The sequence below is a fragment of the Sciurus vulgaris genome (genome assembly GCF_902686455.1).
Source record: "Sciurus vulgaris genome assembly, chromosome: 6".
Taxonomy (NCBI): Eukaryota; Metazoa; Chordata; class Mammalia; order Rodentia; family Sciuridae; genus Sciurus; species Sciurus vulgaris.
The window spans coordinates 41,464,769-41,485,754 of NC_136466.1; the positions used below are offsets into that span (position 1 = coordinate 41,464,769).

General features: G+C 38.5%; 1 long non-coding RNA gene across 1 annotated transcript in view; it reads left to right on the plus strand.

The window, feature by feature from the left end:
- Positions 1-4,227: 4,227 nt before the first annotated feature.
- LOC306663559 overlaps positions 4,228-20,986 on the plus strand; it is a 43,073-nt gene continuing 26,314 nt past the window's right edge. The window contains exons 1-2 of the long non-coding RNA XR_013764464.1: positions 4,228-4,610; positions 6,289-6,374. This is a non-coding gene — a long non-coding RNA (uncharacterized lncRNA). The remainder of the gene's footprint in view (positions 4,611-6,288; positions 6,375-20,986) is intronic.

Here is a 20,986-nt window from a genome sequence, read left to right on the forward strand (position 1 = left end):
TGAAAGAATCTTTTCTTCTGGTCAGAAGGCTCAACAATCGGCTTAAAGTATTCTGTAAACCATGTTGTAAGCAGATGTAATGTCATCTAGATTAAGTTGGTCCACTTATAGAACATGGAGAAGACTCAAGGTAATTCTCAAGGACTCTAAAATTTTTAGGATGGTAAATGAATTGTTAACTTCAACTTTAAGTGGTCATCTGAATTAGTCATAGAATCAGCCTACCCTTTGAAGTTTTAAAACCAGGCATTACTTCTCCTTTTCTTCTATGATTTTCTCAAGAAGTGTAATAGTTTCAGTTGTTACAATGGGCTTATGATTTATTTAATGTCAAGATTTTACAATTTAGATAAAACTAATAAAATAAAATAACTAATAAACTAATAAAACTAGTTTTATTTCTATATTTGCTTTTACATATGAGTATATTATAATATGTTAAATAATAATATCTTTTCTCTATTAAATTACCTTAGCATTTTTGTCAAAAAATTTGTTGACCATAAAAATGTGGCTAATTCTGGACTATTTTGTTTCATTCAACTATATGTTTATCCTTACACCAATTCCACACCAATTATGGGTAGCTTGAGATTACATAGTGGAGTTTCCAAAACTATTTTTTTGGGGAAAAAGAAATAGTTTTGGCAATTGTAGGTCTTTTGTTTTTCTGGACAAAAATTGTAATCACTTTTTCAATTTCTTCTGAAAAGATCTATTAGTATTTTAATTGAAATCTGTTGCTCTAAGTTGCATTGAACCTATAGATCAATTTAAGGAAGATAATGGCTTAGGAAAATAGAGTCAACCAGTCCATGTACATATGTCTCCATTATTTAGCTCTCCTTTGATTTCCCTTTGTTATATTTTATAATTTCAGTGTATAGCTTTCATTCAAGTTATTTCTAAGTATTTATGGTATGGTAAATGGAGTTTTTAGATTTAATTTTCTAATCACTCGTTGTTAGCATATATAAATGCAATTTATATATATTCCCCTTTTCTGCATATTTTTGTATATATGACCTCATGAAATTCACTTATTAGCTCTAGTAACATTTTTGTGTTAATTCTTTAAGGTTTTCTTCACACCTGGACATTAGCAACTACAAATAAGAAGAATTTTACTTTTTCATTTTCCTTATTTTTAAAATTTAATTTCCTTTCTGCATTGCTCTGGCTTGAACCTCCAGTATAGAAGTAGTGATAGAAGATGTCCTTGCCTTGTTTGTGATCTTGAGAAGATGTCACTAAACCTCACAGTATTGTCTTCATGGTTTTCATGGATGCCTTTGACTGGGCTTAAGAAATCCACCACTACACACTATTTTTGTACTAGGGTTTGAACCCAGGGACTCTTTCCCACTGAGCTACATTCCAGTTCTTTTTTATTTTTATTTTTTTATTTTAAAACAGGATCTTGCTAAATTGCTGAAACTGGCCTGAACTTGCAGTCCTCCTTCCTTAGTTTCCTGAGTCTCAGGGAAAATAGGTGTCACAATTGTGCCCAGCAATTTCCCTCTTACTGCTAGTTTGCAGAAAGTTTTTACCATGAAAGGGAACTAAATTTGTGTGATGGGAGGTTTTGAATCTATTGAATTTTTTCTCTTGTTTTTCTCCTTTTTACTCATTGCATTGATGGAATTTTCAGTCAATAATGTGAAGAGAAAGCATACTGATTGGGAGAAAATCTTTACTACATGCACTTCAGATAAAGCATTAGTCTCTAAAATATATAAAGAACTCAAAAAAAACTTAACAGCAAAAAATCCAAATAACCCACTCAATAAATGGGCTAAGGAACTGAACAGACACTTCACAGAAGAAGATATACAATCGATCAACAAATATATGAAAAAATTGATCACAATCTCTAGCAATTAGAGAAATGCAAATCAAAACTATCCTAAGATTTCATCTCACTCCAATCAGAATGCAATTATCAAGGATAAAAGCAATAAATGTTGGCAAGGATGTGGGGAAAAGGTACACTCATACATTGCTGGTGGGAATGCAAAATGGTGCAAACATTCTGGAAAGCAGCGTGCAGATTCCTCCGAAAACTTGTAATGGAATCACCATTTGACCCAGTTATCCCACTTCTCGGTTTATACCCAAATGACTTAAAATCAACATACTATAGTGATGCAGTCACATCAATGTTCATAGCAGCTCAATTCACAATAGCTAAACTATGGAACCAACCTATGTGCCCTTCAATAGATGAATGGATAAAGAATGTGATATATATATATATATATATATAAAATATGAATGTGATATGTATATATATGATGAAATATTACACAGCTTTAAAGAAGAATGAAATTCTGGCATTTGCTGGAAAATGGATGAAGTTAGAGAATATCATGGTACGTGAAATGAAACAAACCCAAAAACCCAAAGTTTGAATGTTTTCACTAATATTTGGAGACTAATTCACAATAGGGGGGTGGGCGAATAGGAAAGAATAGAGTTACTTCATATTAGGTAGAGGAGAGTGAAGAAATGAGAAGGAGTATGGGAGTAGGAAGGGTAGTTCAGTGAAACAGACATTACTACCTCATGTTCTTATATGACTGCATGGCCAATGTGATCCCACACTATATATCATCAGAAAAATGAGAAATTACACTCCATTTATGTATGATCTATCAAAATATAAAAATGCATTCTCTCATCAGGTACAACAAATTAGAACAAATTTCAAAAAACTCAAGAAAAACTGATTGATGTTCCTTCTCCTCTATTTTCCAGGATGGACAACTCAATATTCTTTCTTTCTGAAATATTTGATAGAATTCATCAAGAAAGCCATCAGACTCAGGAGGTATTTTTGTTTATGAGAAGTTTTAAAATTGTAAATTCAATTTTCTTAAGTAGTATAGGTAGGACTATTAAAGTTTTCTACTTCTACTTGGGTCAGTTTTGGCAATTTGTGTCTTTCAGGGAATTTTACATTTTTGTCTAGATCATCAAATGCATTGTCATGAAGTTGCTCTCATTATTGTTTTAACATCTAAAGGTGCTGTAGGGATATTATTACTGGGAGATATATTTTCTAGCTCTTGTCTTCTTCAAATAAAAATTTCAGATAAGAAACATAGATAAGAAAAGCACAAAGGGTTATTTAGAGAAACAAAAGTACTTTTCAGGAAGAATGTGAAATCGGCCCCCCCAAAAAAGGAAGTGGCATGAGATCTTCCATGTGGCCAGTTTTCATATTTGGTCTGGAAACCTCCCTCCTCATTTAGCATGCATTAGGGGTGGCTACCACAGTTTCCACCCTGGCTTAGTACTTCATTGCTCTATACATGCTCCAAAATTGGAAAGTCCCTTTGCCTGGTTACACTCATGTCTTTTACTTTTATGAAGGTAGTACCTCACTGTGAAGGAGGCAGTTTATGGGTAGGGGCTTTCATCCCCTAGCTGGGCTGATCTTTGTCACTCAAGATGGAGTGAGCTCTGTTCTCTTTCCTCTCATCCTCATGTTCATGTCTGTCTGTGGACTCTAACAATCCCCCATTCATGGACTGAGAATATTCAGAACTCTGAAAATATTCAGATTCAGGGCATCAGATCACCTTTTATGGCTGCTTTCTGCTAGATGGGGATGATGATTTCTCAGAGTCTTTGCTAACTGTTAAGGGCTTTGAATAGGGGATTTTAAGGCTCCTTACTTTAGCCTAATAGGTGTTTGATGGCAGATGAGTACTGCAGAATCTTTGTCCCACTTGGTCTAATACAGATGACGATGGCATCAGGGTTTCAGGCACAATAGGTTGGTAGTCCCCTACAAGCTGCACCAGCATCCTGAGATTGACAGCTTATAAGTGAGAAGAGGGAAACTTCATGAGGAGTTTCAGTAGACAGGGACCCAATGAAATAATCAAGAGGATTAAGAATAAAGGTCCCATAAAGGGGAACCATGCCCATGTACCCTTCCAAGAGAGACGGTTGTGGCTGCCATGTCCCTAAATTGTGATGCCTGGTTGGTTTATAGTATTTTCTTGAACCTGTCCTGATTTGTTCACCCCAAATAGTGCTTCTCTCGGAGCATTATGCAGGCTCCTCTCTCTGAAGCAATGATCTTATCTAAAGCTCAGGGAGTTGACCTGCTGTTAGTCAGTGAGGACCTTGTTTTAGTCAGCTTTTTCACTGCTATGACTAAGGATCTGACTAGAACAACTGTAAAGGAGGTAAGGTTGATTTGAGGGTTCACTGTCTTAGTCCATAGAAGGCCTGTTTCACTCCTCAGGGTTTAAGGTGAGCCTGGACATCATGGCAGGAGAGGGTGGCAGAGGGAAGCAGTTCACACCACAATGATCAGGAAGCAGAGAGACTCCAGTCTCCAGATACAAAATATACACCCCATAGCCACAACCCCAATGAACCACTTTCTCCAGCCACACCTCACCTGCCTCCAATTACCACTCAGTTAATCCCATCAGGGATTAATTCACTGATTAGGTTATTACTCTCAAAACCCAATCATTTCTCCTCTGAACCTTCCTGCGTTGTCTCACAGGTAAGATTTTTTGGAACACTTCACATCCAAACCATCAGAGATCTACACCATGGCATCAAGGCTATCAGCAATCTCAAGGCAGGTTAGTGTACAGGAGTGGACTACCATGTAATTTTTTAAAAGGACTAAGCAGGAGATGAGCCTTTGGAGCAACATGGAGTCTGAGAAGAACTATAGGACTTAACTGAAACTGTTGTAATCTGGAAGATACAAAGTTTTCTGGAAGATCAAGAAATATAGTAGCCAAAGGTCTTAATAGGTAGTAACTGCCAGGTGAGGTTAGGGAAGTAAACTTTAATATTCTCCCAACTGTATACATCTCAAGATCTGGATGTTTTAATATTCTCCCAACTGTATACATCTCAAGATCTGGATGTTTTTAAAACATCATGTCTGTTAACATCAAACTAAAACTTGTGATCAGGACAGACTTATGATTTTGGCATATTCTCTTCTGATAGTTATTATCATACATGTTTGCATAAGACCCCATTTTAATTTTGGTAGGGCTGACACAAGTACACATTTTAAGTTACAATTAAAAGAACCATTTTCTTTCCCTTTTAAATGTCTATGCATGACTGCTTTATTTCTTTGTCTTTTCTTTTACTCTCATATTGGTATATTTGTCTTTAGTTATACTTTCCTGTTGGGTGTTTAAGACCAAGTAGGTGATCCCAATGTTGACCAAAATTAATGGTTTTTGTTTTTGTTTTATTGTTAAGGACAGGCAAGATTTCTCAGGGGTTAATTTTAGGAACTTGAGAGAATTCTCTTGGCTCCTTCTGTCTTCTTCTACCAATTGTGCCATCTGCCTGGATGTGTCAGTCTTGATGACCACATCTGGCTTCCCTTGGTAGCATTAGGGACATTATCCTCCCAGTGACCCTCCTCTTTAAAGAACGTACACTGGTTGATTTACTATCCTCTAGGAGTCTCACAATTCTCGTGACCAGCAGGTTGTGTGACTCCTCACGGAGTCCCATTATTCCCTGACTGACCTTGGAGGGCGAGGGTCAAAATATTGGCAGATTTTTAACCCTTTTATTTTCTTTGACTGTGGTCTTCAACCCTCAATTGTTGAACATTTAGTCAGTTCCACCAGTATTGAAATGGGAGTGGTACACTTTAATTTTATCTTTTATAATTTTTTAGTTACCTTTTCATTTAATCAGGATCAGTATTAGTATTGGGAGTCTGTATCATAGCCTATCTGTCCTGTAAGTGATGGTTTCTTATCTCAAATCAACACAGGCTTTTCTGGTAGAAATTGCACTTCTGCAAAATGCTAACAAACAACAGTATAGTTTTCCATGAAAAAATGTTTACTTTATTTTGTAATTATCAGTAAATTTCAAGCATTTGGTCACATCTAACTACCTTTGTTCAAAGATAATAGCAAGTGTAGCCTTCAGATGTATGCACATCTCTAGTCAGATACATAGAATGTCAAATATAGCATAAAATAGTAGTTATTTAGTGTTAAAAAGCAATAATTTAAAAGATTTAAAAGAGATTTAAACTATAATTCTTTTAAGACTCAGTTTTCCTAAGTATTGAAAATCTAATAGACACAAGAAATTATTTCGATTAAACACACATCTTCATTCTTTAAGTCAGTTCTTTACAACTGTCATTAATAATGCATCAATGTTTTAAGAAAACCTTGTTACTTTAAACATGAGAATTAGATTCTGGGTTATACAGAGATACAGGTAAATAAGTTTGACAAATTCCTGTCTGTATTTTTTCCCTTTGAGGATCCTTCAACAATCCTTTAACTCTTCAACAATCAGTTCAACTGCCTGACTTCACCTTCCTAGTTCCCAAGCTGGAAAGTCTACCGGTATTTTCTTTTTTTCATTTATTTATTTATTTATTTTTGTTATTATTTCTACTTTTTAAAAAATCTATCTTATTGTAAACAAATGGGATGCATCTTGTTTCTCTGCTTGTACATGAAGTAGAGGCATGCCATTTGTGTAATCATACATTTACATAGGGTAATGGTGTTTGATTCATTCTGTTATTTTTTCCTCCCCCGCCCCTCCGCTCCACCCTCATGTGACTCAACCTACCTCGGTGCATATACTTTAGCCCCAGGCTGAAAGTCTTGCAAAGGGGAGCTTATTTGTGTTAACTCCAGGGTCCTTCCTCCAAGCTAGCAGAACCCTTCTCTGCATCTGCATATTCTGTTCACTTGCCAGCGCCTTTTATATCCTGACCAGGATTAACAGCTGTTTTCTCCAGGAGATGGAGCTTACCTTAATCTATTATACCCAGAATCAGAAATTTTCTCTAGAATCCCATTAGGGAGGTGTAGAGAGAGAAGAAATTCAATGGCAGTGAGATAGAATTCAGACTGACCTACTGTTCTACCTGACCTAAGTGTTTCACCAATAAATGTCCTGTGTTTGACACTAGGGTATGAGTGACAGTATGGAACTTCCTTTCCTCCTATCCAGAGTGCCCAGGCACAATGGCCTTCTGAGTAGGGTCCCCAAAGTAGGCCCAAGGCACATATCTACGCTAACTGCATTTAGAAAGTTAATGATATGGTTAGTGGCACATCAATCAGGACTGGCAATTAGAACATCAGTTCCCATGAGGAAGAACCCTTCCTGACTCCCTGACTCTAGTCCCCAGTGTTCCCCAGTAAGGACAGATACATATATTTGGTACTGTAGAAATCAGATGCAGGAGAATTAGTAGGAAAGGCTGGAATCCAGGAAAGATGAAACTTCACATTTGGAAATAGAAACACAGAAAGCACTGAAGTTTATTAAGAACTGACTTGCTGAACCATTTGGGAAATAAAGTTAGGAACAAAAGTCTGGGCAGAGAGGGGCTGTTTATTGGTCCATGTGGGGCATGCGTACCACAGGGAAGAAACAACTGGGTATTGAGTGCCCAGAGTCTTCTGGTACTGCTGGGGCTGCCTCATGGCCCCTTGTTGGACAGAGAAGGAAACTGAGCCTCAAGATAGTTTTTAATCACCTGCCCAAGATTTCTCAGGTGGGGCATGCCAGATCAGAATAGGAACCATGAACTGCTTGGCTCAACCCAGGGCTGTGGGAGAAGTGTGTGGGGAGGATTTGACCCCTTCCCTGAATCAGAGGTTCTAAGACTTTTCCAGGTCTTAAGATGGTTAGTGGATCTTTATTACCCACTCAAGAAAGCAAACTGAAAGATAAATGAGCAAGACTGACATTGCTAAAAATTAACCATGAATCTCAATTTATTTAAGGGAGAAAGAAAGAAAAAAAGAACCCATTTGCACATTTTAGTGTCTTGATCATTATTCATGACAAATTACGTGAGCCACCCCCTCATAATTTATCCTGACCTGTCAGGGTGAGAGAGCTCAAGGGCTGTGGAATATCCACCCAGAGACAGGGAAGTGGCCCATATTTGGATGCAGGCACTCAGCAGGAAAGAAGCTGAATGCTTTCCTCCCTGCTTTGCAGCAGAGCAGTAAGAGGCAGCCAACCAGAGGCTTGGTTTCTTCTTTCCACCGCCAGCCCCTGTCCTCCTCCTCAGCTTGCTCCTTGTCTGCAATCAATCTGGTCTTTTAGAGCTATTGACCAGGCTGCCCGAAAGACATTGCCCACATTCCATCTCCTCTCAAATCCATTTTCCCTGCCTCAGGGAGAGGCAATTGGATTTCTCAATTATCATCATAGAGTTGTGAGCTTATATACTTATAAGAGATAATATGGTGTAAGTTTCTTTTCCGTGGAAATGTCATACGGGCTCCTTTGGGGAGTGAATGGAATATTTAAAATACTCTTTCCTTCTGTATGGCCCATTAATAGGGATGAAAGGTGAAATGTACTGTTCAGGCTGCAGTAGAATCCTCTGTTCTTTAAGAACCTCGGAAACAGTTTGCTTCACTGATAGCATGTCACCTAATCTTGTGTTATGTTTCTCTATGTTTCTATCTAGTTGTAAAAGTATATAAATGGGCACGTGAAATTTCTCTTCTAACACATATCTTTGACACACAGAGAATAATTTTGGCAATATTTAGCATCTTGACAAAATCATTAAATCAGCCTTGCTTGTTTTTAGTTGTTTTTTGAAGTAAAAGCAACTACCATTTATTGGTCATTTAATCTGTGCCAAGTCATAGTTAGGCACTTTAAAAGTGCTATGTAATCTTAAAAACTATTTTTTGCTAATAAAAATAATATGTCACTGCATCCTTCTTATAAAACTTCAAACACTGAAGCCAAATTTGATTGGAGTGCCTGTCCTCACTCAAGACTCGGCTGCTTTACCCCAAAGTAAATGTGGTATGCCTTTCCAGAATTTTCTACATTTACACACACAAATCCCTGTAGAAGTGAGATAGTACTTTGTGTGTTTTTGTTTTATAAGTAGAGTCAACTATCTGTTTCATGCTGTATTTTCCTTCCTCCATTCAACAGTATGTCCTGGTTACTTCCTCGTGTTGGTAAGAGTTCTGGATCACTCTTTTAGATTCCAGTTCAGTTGGGTTCTTCCTAACAAGGCAGTTGCCAAATTTTATATCACTGTTCCCCTATTAAAGCACAATTAGGTTGTTTGTTCTCTTTTCCTTTCGCTATTACACACAAGGGAGAATTTCTATATTCCTCATAGTACTTGGTGTCGTTTAGCTTCCTTGTTACCAACAAGGGACGGAAGTCAGCCAAGCTTAGTGTATAGACAAGACAAGATTTCAAAACCTCCCTTCTAGTGTAAGATTACAGACAAGACTTCACATTTTTCATTCTGAGGGTGGGTGGGGAGAGAAAAAGCTAAAAATACAAATGATAACCATTGAGATTTTTCCTCTGGGATCAGTTACATATTTTTCAAACAATAAAAAGGACAACCAAACCCTAGGAAGCACATAGTTGTCATTTTCATTTTGGTTTCTTTGTGTTTTTTAATTAGAAAGCAACAGAAATCTCCTGTAGAGATGAGGAAAACCCGCTCTTAATTAAGAAGAATGTGTTAGGTATGTGGAGACCTCATTCTTTCCAGATGCTCCATGTAAATGCTAATTCCTCTGCACACCACAGGCGCAGGCAGCTTCCCATGGATTCAGCTCTGAGGGTGCTGCAATCCTCTCCAGGCTCTGCATCTAACGTGGCTGCACTTCTGCCCTGCAGGCTCCCGGAGAAGGAAACACAAACATTTGCATTTATCTGTTCAAAATTAATAGCTTTGTTTAGTGGGAGGTTTTATATAAACATGATTTATTTTCATATAAGATATTCAAGCATTATGGAAATGCATAAAGAAGACAGTCATAAAACTGTATCCCCTGATTTCTCTGCCCCAATGTTAATTAATATTTTGGTAAGCATCTTCCAAACAGTACAGTCTTGGTCATTCTCTGTCTCTGAAAAAAATACTTTTCTATAAATGACTATGTGTAGTTTTTTTTTTTTCTTTGAGAACTAGCTTTATTCACACCACAACATAGCCTACATATCTTTCTTTAAAAGTACTAATAGATGTAATTTGTCCTTGTTATTGACTATGTCATAATCAATCACATGGTGGTATGGTACATTAGATGGTTCATTCATTCATTCCTTCATCCATTTGTCTCCCACATCTTTGTTTTGTGACTTGTTACATGACAGGCAATATACTAAGCCCTGGGCAAAATGGTGAGCAAGACAGGCCCAGTATGACGCCCTTAGGAATTTAGTCCAGTAGCGAAAACAAATAGAAATAACACTGTGTGATAAATCTTATGGTACCTACTTTAAGAGGTGGGGTTAGGGAGGCTTAGGTGACAGAAGTAATGACCATGCTAAGTCACAGGGAATAAGGGGGAATTCACAAGGCACGGTGGGTGGTTTAGCCAGGGGGAATAGCATTTGTAAAGACCTAGAAATGAGAGTGTTCCATGCCATTCTGCAAGATGAACTTATTGCATCCAACTGGAGCACAGTGTCTTGGAGGTGAGGGAACAGGTGACAGGTGTAGGCTGTCACATTAGCCTTGCCCATGACCCTCTAAACTAAGCCAGTATTTATTTTCTAGGCATGAACATATATTATCCGTAAATCACCTAGTTAAATTCAGAATTGGGTATAACTCAAGTAAGAAGGAGGAACAGATAGGACTTGTAGAAAATTATAAAAATTACTGTTATGGTTTGATGTGAAGTATCCCCCAAAAGTTCATGAGTGAGACAATGCAAGAAGGTTCAGAGAAGAAATGATTGGGTTGTAACAGTCTTAACACAATCAGGGAATTAATCTCCTGATAGGGATTAACTGAGTGATTAACTGAGTGGTAACTGAAGTGGGAGGATGTGGCTGGAGGAGGTGGGAATTCGGGTGTGGCATTGGGATATATCTTTGTATCTGGCAAGTGGAGACCTCTCTGCTTTCTGATCATGATGTGAGCTTCTTCCATCCAACACACTCTCCCACCACGATGTTCAGCCTCACCTTTAGCTTTAGCCCCAAGGAATGGAGCCAGCCTACTATGGATTAAGACTTCTGAAACTGTGAGCTTATATATAAACTCTTCCTTCTTTACAGGTGATCTGGTCAGGTCTTTTAGTCATAACAGTGAAAAAGCTGACTAAAACAATTACCATTATAAGTGTGATCAAGGAATTTATAAAGGATGCTCAAAACCAGATAGAGTACTTTGGCAGTGAGAAATCATGCATTGACTCCTTCCTGGCACATGGTATTGTTCAGTGGGACTGTAGAAAGAAGAAACTGAGTATGTCTGGGAATAATTGCCCAAATACCTAGGCCTTCATTGTTCAGCTCCAGCTGGTTTCATCATGGATGTGTCAGAAGAAAAAAAAAATCTCATGAAGAATATTAAGGTATCACTTTTACAGAAACACTCGAACACTGAACACTTTTAATATTCAGGGTATATTGTGGTGGGTTAAAAGCAAGACACTTGTAATGCAGCTTTGCTTTGCATGTACTTCAGGAATACATGCAGGTCTGGAATTTAGTGAGGAGAATGGTCAATGCAAAGGATTTGGGACATCCAAGTCAGCATGAGGATCAGAAGTATTCCCCTGAGAAAAGCAAGCAGCAGCACAGCCACCAGCTGTGGGACAGTTCACCCAGGAAGCAGTCCAGCACAGAAGAAGCCTGCAGAGACAGGTTTCTCTTCATTAGGTGGGAGAGGTGCTGAATATTGACCCCCAGTTCTGGCTGCCAAAGGAGGAGTACTAGTTGAATGTCTCCAACAGCTTGGCTTCCATGGTAGAGAAGTTAGGGTTCTCACCATGGCCTGTTTCCTTGCCTGGGCTGAGTAACATTTGTAATAGTGTTTCTTGGTTGAGCTGACCCTCCCTTCCGGAAGTCAGGGATCTAAAGGATTGGTGGTAGGTGGCAATGGTGGTGACACTCATGTTTACCATACCCGCTAAAACAGAACATGAGAGACCAAAGGCATGGAAGCAACACCAGGGAGACATTTCTTCATGACTTTGATCTCCCCACACAGCTAAGCTAGAGAAGCTAAACTTCTCTGTTGCTTCTGTGGGAAGCAAAAGCTCTGATCTCTGCCAGAAGACATGCTTCTCTTCCATTGACCACCTTTAGCAAGCAGAGGAGAAAAGTCACAGAGAAGGTGTTGTCACTGCACCTCTAAAGCCCTGGCTAGGCAGAGTCCACTAGGCTTACAGGTCCACAAAGGAGCAGCCTGTGGGGTCTGACCAGACACTGGTGTTAGGATTGCTGGCTCTGATTGTCCAGGAGTTAATTGACAAGATTCTGATCTTAATGATGGGGATAAAAGAACTAACACAGGGAACCAGATACTAAACAATAATTCATATTTTTTGCATTTAAAAGTATTCTTATGCCAGGTGTGGTGGTGTGCACCTGTAATCCAAGCCACTCAAGAGGCTGAGACAGGAGGATTGCAAGTTCAAAGCCAGCCTCAACAACTTAATGAGGCTCTAAGCTACTTAGTGAGACCCTGTCTCAAAGTAAAAATTAAAAAGGGCTGAAGATGTAGTTCAGTGGTAAAGCATTCCTGGGTCAAATCCCCAGGAACCCTGCCCCACAACCACCAAAAAAAAAAAAAAAAAAGTACCATTATTTCCTCAAGAATAGCTTTGGGGAAATTTTGGAAATTGGGAAACTCTCAGCAAAGGAAATCCTGACAAATGAAGGTAAAGTCACAGTTCTGTTTGCCTTCTAAATTCTGAGATTCTATGTGATTTGTGGTTAAAATATCCATTTTTCTCTCTGCATTGAACAAGTGTGTTAAGTGCCTAGCAGGATACCCAGGTAACTTGGGCACTGTCCAAAGTACCGAAGGAGAAAATAGCTTTGATCATATTTGAACCCCAATAGTCTAGTTAGAAGCAAATCATTCCAAGACAGTAGGAAGGTATTTGAAAATGAAATAAATTCCAATGTGTGATACTACAGGTAACTTATACATTAGAAGGAAATATTTACTGAGTATATATTATACCAAGAAATAGAAAAGATAAATATTTGCACTTCCATTGAGACACATTTAAAATTCCCCAACACCTATTATATAATCTGCTAAGCAATTTACCCAACTGCTTTGCATTCTGTTCCTGAACAGGTGATTACAATAATATTTATTCTAGTCTGTGCAGGTTTGTTTTGGGTAATAATTTGTAGTTGTTATTTATCTCTTGTTTGTTTTTTTTTTTTTTTTGAGGGGATGGAAACAACTCAACAAATTATACATAAGGTATTATAATAAATTTCTTCTGATTTTTAAAATAAAATTCAATTTTCTTCTCCATTGACATAATATACAAATCTACAGTCTTGAAAAATGCTTGTGGTACAAAATATATTAGGTAGTGTTACTCTGCTTTTAAAGTAATGGAACTGGATTTTCTGGTTAATCAAATATATTGGCTAATAAAGAACATGTATAATACACCTAAATTATAATAAAAGGGGTATCACTAAATTAGGACCAGACATATCTTTTCTTTGCCTCAAGAGCTTAAAATGCCTTGGGGACACCACCATTGATCATTTCTTACTACCTAGAGGATCCACAGAAATACCACCTACTGGAAAGCTAGGATTACCCAGGTGTTGATGGGCATAGCTTGCCATGGATTTTGTTCACTTAACATTTTGGTTTTTAGATAGTGACTTTTCAGGTCACTAAATAAATAGGTATTTTAGGTATATTTGAACAGCAAGTATATATGTGATTGCCTGGGTTAAGAGTAAATGGGCCATCATGGTGGCTCAGGAGGCTGAGGCAGGAGGATCTGGAGTTCAAAGTCAGCCTCAGTAAAAGCTAGACACTAAGCACCTACGTGAGACCCTGTCTTGAAATACAATACAAACTAGGGCTGTTGATGTGGCTCAGTGGTGGAGTGACCCTGAGTTCAATCCCTGGTACAAAAAAAAAAAAATTAAGAATAAATGGAAAGCTGGGTAAGGTGACACATGCCTATAATCCCAACTACTAGGGAGGCTGATGCAGGAGGATTGCAAGTTTTGGGGCAACTTGGTTAGACCCTGTCTCAAAAAGAAAAATTTTTTAAAGGGATATAGCTTAGTGTAACTGTGCCTCTGGGATCAATCTCCTTATTGGGTATGGGCAGGGGGAGAAGAAGAGGAGAAGGAGAAGAAAAGAAGGAAGAATAATGGGCAGAGGAGAAATGAGAGATGTAAAGACCAGTTGTGAGGCTGCAGGATAAATCCAGACAGGAAGAAGTAAAGATCTCCATTAAGCTGTGGGCAATACAGACGAAGAGGAAATGGTAAAATAGGGCCAAAAAAAAAAAAGAATTCAGAGTAAGGGGAAGGTGCCAAGGAAACTCAAGTTTCAAGGAAATGGGAGTATTTGCATTATGGGGAAAATAAGGCATGTGGCATTTACTATTGAGACCATGAGCATCTAAAAGACCCTAAGCTCCTTCTTGCTAGCCAAATTGGTACTCTATTTCTGAGAGCTCATGGACAGGATTTAGTTAATCATAGAACTTTCCCTCTGAAGTATACTTTCCTTTTGTCTTTCCCTTTCCCCCAATCATGAGTTCTTTATTGGTGGGTCTTTGGCTCTCATCTTTGCATATCTAAAGCACCCAGTGTTGTTCCTGGTGCACAACAGAAACTTGTTAAATGTTTGAAAAAGGAAAAATGTGAGAAAGTCAAAGAAAAGTCAAAGATGATATAGAAAAGTGATATTTTTGTCATTTGATATTCATCTGAGAATTTAATAACAGAAAGAAACAAATTCTAGAGCAACATCTTTAGTTTACAGAATGTTTAACTGTTGTCTGACCAAGGTCAAGTTGAGGCAGAGATCAGGTCAGAGACCAGGCTCATCCTGTTCTCTCCCCGTGTGGTGAGCAATCCTGCCTCCATCCAGGGAATGGTGCCTATTTTACTTTGTCCAAAGTAAACAAGATTTGAGACACAAGGAAGTGAATACATGAACAATATATTTTAATAAACAGAAAGTGAGCTGTGATGATTCTAACAGGGTGAGGTTCAAGTCCGTAAGACTGAACACAGAACACATTGGATATAGAAAATTGAATTTTTAAGCTTTGATTAAATTTTTTGATATGTAATACAATCACATAGCTTGAAACCTTAAAAGAATAAACATGTATAAGTAACTAGGCACAGTGAGAAGTCTCCTTGCCTGCCTTCTTCCCCGACCCAGACCAGTTTCTACTTGTAGCATGAGTATACACTATTCATTTCTTATTTACCTTCCACAGTTCATGGTTACACAAGATAAACATGAATAAATATTCATATATACCTCCACTTTATTACACAAAAACTAGCACATTACACATACTGATCTGTGCCTTGCTTTTTTTTTTTAACTTAAAATATATCTTGAAGAACTCTCGTATCAATAGCCAGAGAATACCTTTAGCTACAAAGCATTCTATTAGATGGATGCAACATAATTTAATTAAATGGCCTCTTATTGATGGGCGTTTGGGTTATTTCTAATCTTTTGATGTTAGAAAAAAATCCTTTAATGACTAATATTGTACATACTCCAAGGATTTTGCATTTGCAATTTCAACATATTGCCAATTACCCTCCTAGTGGTTGTGCCAATTTACATTCAGGTCCTCAATCTGAGAGTACCTGATTCTTTACAGCCTCCACATCAGAGTGTTATCAAAGTTTAGGATGCTAGCCAATCTGATGGGTGAAAATTCATATTTCAGGGTAGTTTAATTTCCATTTATTTTAGTAATGAAGTTGAGTATCTTTTAGATGCTAAAAAATGGAACTACAGAGTAAAACTAAAACAGGATCTATTTGTATTACCAAGACAGAAAACTAGCACTCAGTTGGCTGTAGAGGATGAGACCAAAGCCTCCTCTGAGACAGTTGGGACCACACTACCACTCAGTGTAAGCACTTCACATGGATTAGCTAATTCAAATTCACACATTTTTGAATGGTGGGCCCCTAGAATCCCCACTTAGATGAGGAAACTGGACTTGAAAGAGAGCAGTTTTCCCAAGATCTGGCAAGTGACAGAGTGGAGACTTGAACCTAGGTCTGGAGGACTCCAGGACCCTGGATTGCAGCCACTAGCCTGTACTATTTAGAATTCCGTATTTATGCATGGAGTTTGAATTAGGTCATTTGTATGCTGTTCTTCTCCCATTGGATTTATGCTCGTCTCCCTGGCCTAGCCATCTTCCAACTCTGTGCCTGGTTTGGAAGGACATATTTTTTCTTTAATGTAGCTGTGGTTCATTGCTTTTCCCTGTAGAATTTTGAGATGCTGCAAGTTTACTCTTGGGCAGACTCTCCTATTCTGCACTTTACCCTTTTCGGCTGGTGTCTTGATAAAAGCCGCTGTGTTTGTAGAAAATTATAAATATTGATCAGTTTTCTCTCTCACTGTCATATAAATATGAGAGTTAGAGCATTGGGCTACATAATGCTTATAAAAAAAAAGCAACTAGGGAAAATGTATTATTTTCTTGATTATATATAAGGAATTAGCATAACCATGTAAAGATAAAATAATGCCAGACTAGAGGATTTTAAATCTCCTTATTGAATAAAGCTGGACTTTTCCTGAATTACCTGGTAAATACTAGTTTTCCCCAAGTAGAACTATTATATTGGAAAGAATGAGGGATTTTAAAAGTCAGTTCTCAAGATACATAGAAGATGTACCTGAACCACCATAGCCAGAGCGAATTGCTAGTCCTCCGCTGAAGAGGCACTTACCCTGCTAGAATGAGTTGGGAACCCTTTCACCAACTGTTATCTACTTAGGAAAATAACTAACATGTATTTGCTTCTCTCCTTCCCAGGTTTGCAAAACTTCCCAGCATCCTTTGATCTCATGATTATATCTGGGCATTTGCTCTTTTTCCCAGTAACCAAGGTCCAGAATTCTCTCTGACAACCCAGGACAGCACTTCTACAGATTGCTCTGCATTCTCCATCAACCCTTGTAGTTCCTCCCGCTGTCCTGAAACCTCAGTGTGGCTGCTGCAGGAAAATATGCTATGCGAAAGCCAGGTCCCAAACTCACAAAACCTACACCAGCAGAATCTGAGCTTCCAGCCTCTATTGATAGATGTCCTGGAAACCAAGGACCAGGTTAAGGCTGTTTCTAATCAAAATCACAGAGGCAAATCAAACCCAGAAAATTGCCATGAAAATGCACTCAAATGCCTGACATGCAGTTCTGTAAAAGAATGAAGAAATTTAAAGAATTGTCACCCATGTCCCCATGCCATTTACCTTATCCTGAGAGTTTCTCTCAGAGTTATTTATGGTCTTCTATCCTAGGTAGAGGTGGGTGAGGAAGAAGGGTTTGGCAGCAAGAGAGAGAAGAAGAATCAAGACACAGGCACTTCTATTTTCTTCTCTGCTTCCACTGTGAACAACCTCCTTTTTCTTTAAATGTGATTCTCTCCTTGGCTGCACCTTGGAATCACCAGGTGAGTTCTTAAATACTGATAACTGGATCCTATTAGATTTGGATGGTGTATGGTGCAACCTGAACATTGAGTTGCTTAAATATTCCCCAGCAGGGCTCACCTATGTTCATAGAAGCACTATTCATAATAAGTGTCCATTGATGAGTGAGTGGATAAACAAAATGTACACACACGATGATGGAAAATTACTCATCCTTAAAAAGGAAGGAAATTCTCATACATGTTATATTATGGATGCCCTATGAGAACACTAGCGTCTCTAGCTTTCTTCTTATGAATCATAGAATCCAAATTTCAATGGTTAAGAGTGTTAAGTTGTTGGGCACTGTGGCTCATGCCTGCAATATCAGCAGTTGGGCTTGGGAGGTTGAGACAGAAGGATCGCGAATTCAAAGCCAGTCTCAGCAAAAGTGAGGCGCTAAGCAATTCAGTGAGATGCTGTCTCTAAGTAAAATACAAAATAGGGCTGGGGATATGGCTCAATGCTTGAGTGCCCCTAAGTTCAAACCCCCCTCCAAAAAAAAGTGTCAAGGATACAAACTTGAATAATCTCCCCTGAATAATTCTAGACTCTGCTTCTGGGGTTTCCTCTCTGCCTGGAGGGACTTCTGCTCCTTCTCTGTTGACTACAACTTTCCTCAGCATTTGAGGATCCTATCAACTTTCATCTCTTCCAGAAAACTTTCCTGGAATACTTTCCTAATACTCATCCCTGCAGTTGTCCCCCACCTCCTGGCAGCTTGTTACAATTAGTTGTGAGTGTTAGGGTTCTTTCTAGGGTAGGCTGTGTAGATCTCACTCTTGACATTTCCAGGATATGATGGTCTTGTGCAGAGTCTGATTCTTACTAAGAAGATAAGGAGCTTCCCCTGGTCCTAGCATGATGCTTGGCTCAGAATAAGTGTTTGGTATTTATTATATTAAATTGAATTTAACTTTCCATCTTAGACCTTAGTCCTAAGCTACAGACAAATATATCCCCATAATCCACAGGATTTCTCAACTTTTTAGACCAAAACAGTCAAAATGAGGTCTTGATTTTTTCCTGAAGTTTTCCTCTTTCCAGTGTGTGCCAGCTCATAATGGCAGCTCTATCCACCCCCATTAATTGCTTCAGCCAGATTGCTGGATACTACTTTCTATAATGTCATATTTCTCACCTCCTAATCCAATCAGATATTAGGACCTGACAATCTACACAAATAAATCATAAGCCCTCCCTTTTCTCCCACCACCAGGCTTCATCTGTCTCCCACCTGAAATGCCACCTGGTCTCAGGCACCCAGCACAGCCTCCACCCTTCCAGTTCATTCTCCTCTGTGCAATCAGGCTGAAGATTACAATGGGTCTGGCTATTTCACAACAATTGCTCAAGCCCTTTGTTGGTTCCCACTGCTCGACAGTCAGTCTCCACAGTGTCTGGAAGACTCTGCTTGATGGAGCTTCTCTATGCTTCCTGCCTCACCCTGCTTTACTCTCCACTCTAGCAACACCAGCCCCATTGCTATGCTACATTCAGACCTTTTCTCTTTCCTTCTTCGGAAAATTGACCCGTAACCATCAGCCTGCCTGCAATGCTATCATTATGTCCTCTACTATTAGCCACCTACTTAAGACTTCACTTTTAATGTCACAATCTCAGGGAGACCTATCTTCAGCCCAACTGCAGGAGATCACGTTGCTTACCTCCTCAGAGGATCCCTGATTTTCCCATATTATAAGTGTGCCTACTAACAGTAATTTATTGGATATGATCATGCTATTGGGATCCACCCCCAATTATACTTCTTTCTTCAAGCATAAAGATAAGTTGTTCTTGCATGAATTGACTCTGTCCAACCACACCAGATACACTGTCCTCATTTTCCAGGTCCTACTTCCTTCCAACTCCATTAATATATCTGCCACAGAATTGTTCCTCTTTTGATGTGGCCCAGACTAATCACTGATATATAAGGTGGGGAGGGCTGGCTTGCACGAGGGAACAGCGGGAGTGGGTCCCCCATCACCACCATGATAAAAGCCTGAGTCCTCTGGCTATCTGTGACTGAGCTTCAGCAGGACTGGGTCCCCTACTGGGCCAGGCTCTTGACCTAACACTAGATTTGGGAGGGAGGAAAGTCCCATCACTTTCTTTTCCTCTCCAGGCACATTATCAGGAACAAAAGAGAGAGAAGGAGGATTATTTTCTTGAGATGAATGTTGCATTTTAAATGAAGTTCCTTAGGCATTTAAACAATCATATTTATTCTACATGCAACAGTAGTTTCATTATATATAGTGAAAATCCTTCTAAATGTTAATGTAACGTTGGCCCAAGGAACCTCACATTTGGAATGTATAAACCGAGATGTGGCCTCACATCACTGAAAACTTAACTGGGCCCAGTTTTCTGCTACAATTTATTTTAGAGAGAAATCATATTTCCATACTTGTAAAAAACATAGCCTTTAAAGTCTGAAAAATCTGGATTCAAATCCTAGCTTACTAGCTGGTAACTTTAAAGTATTTACTATTACTGAGCCCATTTAATGGGCTTTTGAAAGGTTCATATCAATGAAAATATGTCAACTCATTAGTATACAATGCTTTTAGTATAGACAGGTTGGGTATCCCTTATCAGAGTTCAATATTTCTTTTTGGTTTTTCAGAATATTTGCACATATAGATCTAAATACAAAATTCACTTGTGTTTCTTATATACTTCACAAACATAGCCCGAGGATAATTTTATCTAATACTTTTTATTGCACCTTTTAGTGTACCTGTTCTAACTGCAACCTGTCATATGATGTTGTAAGTAGAATTTTCCACTTATGGCATCAGGTCAACACTCAAATGTTTTGAATTTTGGAGCATTTCAGATTTAGGATTTTCAGGTTAAGGATGTCCAACCTGAAGTATATTGCATATAGTCACAATTTTAATATGTATAGTATACAGTCAATATTCAATAAATGGTAATCATTAGTATTATAAATTCCTTCTATTCTAGCTCAGTAATAGAGCTTATATTGTTGCTCTCCTGCTGCACTTCGGGAAGTATCCTAGACACTGGGTAATATTTTGGTGAATAAAACGGACATAGTTTTGCCCTCATGGATCTTAATATCCAATGGAAGGTAGAAAAACAAGTAAGCAAACTCATTAACAAATAACTATAAAATGTGGCAAGTGCTGCCATACACTAGGAAAAGAACCAGTGGGGAGGAGCTACATCAATGAGATGAGCAGAAAAGTGACAATGATCAACTGCAGGGAGCAGCTGAGTCCTTGGCTATTTCTTTTCCCAACCCAGTATCATAAGAGACTTGAGTCAGACACTTTGCTTACACATCATGGTGCTTTCAAATTTCCTGGTACATTTTACAAAGCAAGCCTGACTCTGATGCTCCAATATGACGAGGGGAGAAAATAAAGGTGAATATGATGTACACACCCACCCTTCAGGTCAGTAGATTTTTAAAAAATCCTTAAATAAAATGCTAGAAAACAAAACCTAGCAGCATTTGCATAGAATAACCTAACACAACCAA